General features: G+C 41.8%; 1 non-coding gene across 1 annotated transcript; it reads right to left on the reverse strand.

Moving 5' to 3' along the window:
• Positions 1 to 546: 546 nt before the first annotated feature.
• On the reverse strand, positions 547 to 653 carry LOC114404647. The gene has a single exon (XR_003665096.1). It is a non-coding gene; the product is annotated as a small nucleolar RNA R71 (small nucleolar RNA).
• Positions 654 to 2,589: the final 1,936 nt, after the last annotated feature.

Genomic DNA, 2,589 nt, shown 5'->3' on the forward strand with positions numbered 1-2,589 from the left:
GAGATAGATAGGATATTTCATAGATTAGTTAGGCATCATTTTTTACCTTTTGATCATTCTGAGCATTCCATAACTGGTGAATTTGTGCATTCTGTTATTGGTGATTTTGAACATCCTGATCTTGAGCATTATAATTTTGAGCATTCTGATTTTGCACATTCTGAGAACATGGCACAACCTCCACCTCGTGAGAGGACTCTAAGGGAAATGGCTGCACCTGATTTCACCTATGAAAGCTTGTGCATCCAATACCCTGATGAGGATGTCCCATATGTTCTTAAAACTGGACTGATTCATTTGCTTCCAAAGTTTCATGGCCTTGCAGGTGAAGACCCGCACAAACATTTGAAAGAATTTCACATTGTCTGCTCCACCATGAAACCCCCAGATGTCCAAGAGGATCACATATTTCTGAAGGCTTTTCCTCATTCATTAGAGGGAGTGGCAAAGGACTGGCTGTATTACCTTGCTCAAAGGTCCATCACGAGCTGGGATGACCTTAAGAGAGTATTCTTAGAAAAAATTTTCCCTGCTTCCAGGACCACAGCCATCAGGAAGGATATCTCAGGTATTAGACAACTCAATGGAGAGAGCCTGTATGAGTACTGGGAGAGATTTAAGAAACTATGTGCCAGTTGCCCCCACCATCAGATTTCAGAATAGCTTCTTCTCCAATATTTTTATGAAGGACTCAGTAATATGGAGAGAAGTATGATAGATGTTGCCAGTGGTGGAGCCCTTGGAGACATGACTCCTGCTGAAGCCAGAAATTTAATTGAGAAGATGGCTTCCAACTCCCAACAGTTTAGCGCCAGAAATGATGCCATAGTCATTAGAGGAGTGCATGAGGTAGCTACAAATCCATCTGCATCATCTGAAACTAAGAAGCTTGAAGGCAAACTGGATGCATTGGTTAACTTGGTAACCCAGCTGGCCTTGAATCAGAAATCTGTACCTGTTGCAAGGGTTTGTGGTTTGTGCTCCTCTGCTGACCACCATACAGACCTTTGCCCTTCCATGCAGCAACCTGGAGCAATTGAGCAGCCTGAAGCTTATGCTGCAAATATTTACAATAGACCTCCTCAACCTCAACAGCAAAATCAACCACAGCAGAGCAATTATGACCTTTCCAGCAACAGATACAACCCTGGATGGAGGAATCACCCTAACCTCAGATGGTCCAGCCCTCAACAACAACAACAGCAGCCTGCTCCTTCCTTCCAAAATGCTGTTGGCCCAAGCAGACCATACATTCCTCCACCAATCCAACAACAGCAACAACCCCAGAAACAGCCAACAGTTGAGGCCCCTCCACAACCTTCCCTCGAAGAACTTGTGAGGCAAATGACTATGCAGAACATGCAGTTTCAGCAAGAGACCAGAGCCTCGATTTAGAGCTTAACCAATCAGATGGGACAATTAGCTACCCAATTGAATCAACAACAGTCCCAGAATTCTGACAAGCTACCTTCTCAAGCTGTCCAAAATCCCAAAAATGTCAGTGCCATTTCATTGAGGTCGGGAAAGCAGTGTCAAGGACCTCAACCCGTAGCACCTTCCTCATCTGCAAATGAACCTGCCAAACTTCACTCTATTCCAGAAAAAGGTGATGACAAAAATCTACCTAACAATTTCTGTGCAGGTGAATCTTCTTCCACAGGTAATTCTGATTTGCAGAAGCAGCACATTCCCCCTCTTCCATTCCCTCCAAGAGCAGTTTCCAACAAAAAAATGGAAGAGGCAGAGAAAGAGATCTTGGAAACGTTTAGAAAAGTAGAGGTAAACATACCTCTGTTGGATGCAATAAAGCAAATTCCAAGATATGCCAAATTCTTGAAGGAGCTGTGCACTAATAAGCGGAAGCTTAAAGGAAGTGAACGAATTAGCATGGGCAGAAATGTCTCCGCATTGATTGGTAAATCTGTTCCTCAAATTCCTGAAAAATGCAAAGATCCAGGTACATTCAACATACCTTGTATTATAGGGAATAGTAAGTTTGACAATGCCATGCTAGATTTAGGAGCCTCTGTTAGTGTTATGCCTCTTTCGATTTTTAATTCTCTATCTCTAGGTCCCTTGCAGTCAACTGATGTGGTAATTCATTTAGCTAATAGAAGTGTTGCCTATCCTGTTGGTTTCATAGAAGATGTCTTAGTTAGAGTTGGTGAACTGATTTTCCCTGTTGATTTTTATATCTTGAATATGGAAGATGGATTTTCTCAAGGATCAGTTCCCATCATTCTAGGCAGACCCTTTATGAAAACTGCTAGAACTAAGATAGATGTTTATGCAGGCACACTGTCCATGGAGTTTGGTGATATAACTGTTCATTTTAATATTCTGGATGCTATGAAATACCCATCTGAAGATCTTCCTGTATTTCGTGCTGAAATAATTGACCATGTTGTTGATGAATACATGGCTGATCTTTATTCTAATCTGCATGCCTCTCACTCTTCATGCATTGAGTCTGAAATTGTACTTGATCATATGTCTGAATTTAATGCTGAGAGTGAATCTGAGAGTGATATTGATTGCATGCCTGGTGGTGGTGTTTTACCTCTTGAGATTGATTTTATAGAGTCAGAT

This window comes from Glycine soja, unplaced genomic scaffold (assembly GCF_004193775.1).
Source record: "Glycine soja cultivar W05 unplaced genomic scaffold, ASM419377v2 tig00105508_1_pilon, whole genome shotgun sequence".
NCBI lineage: Eukaryota > Viridiplantae > Streptophyta > Magnoliopsida > Fabales > Fabaceae > Glycine > Glycine soja.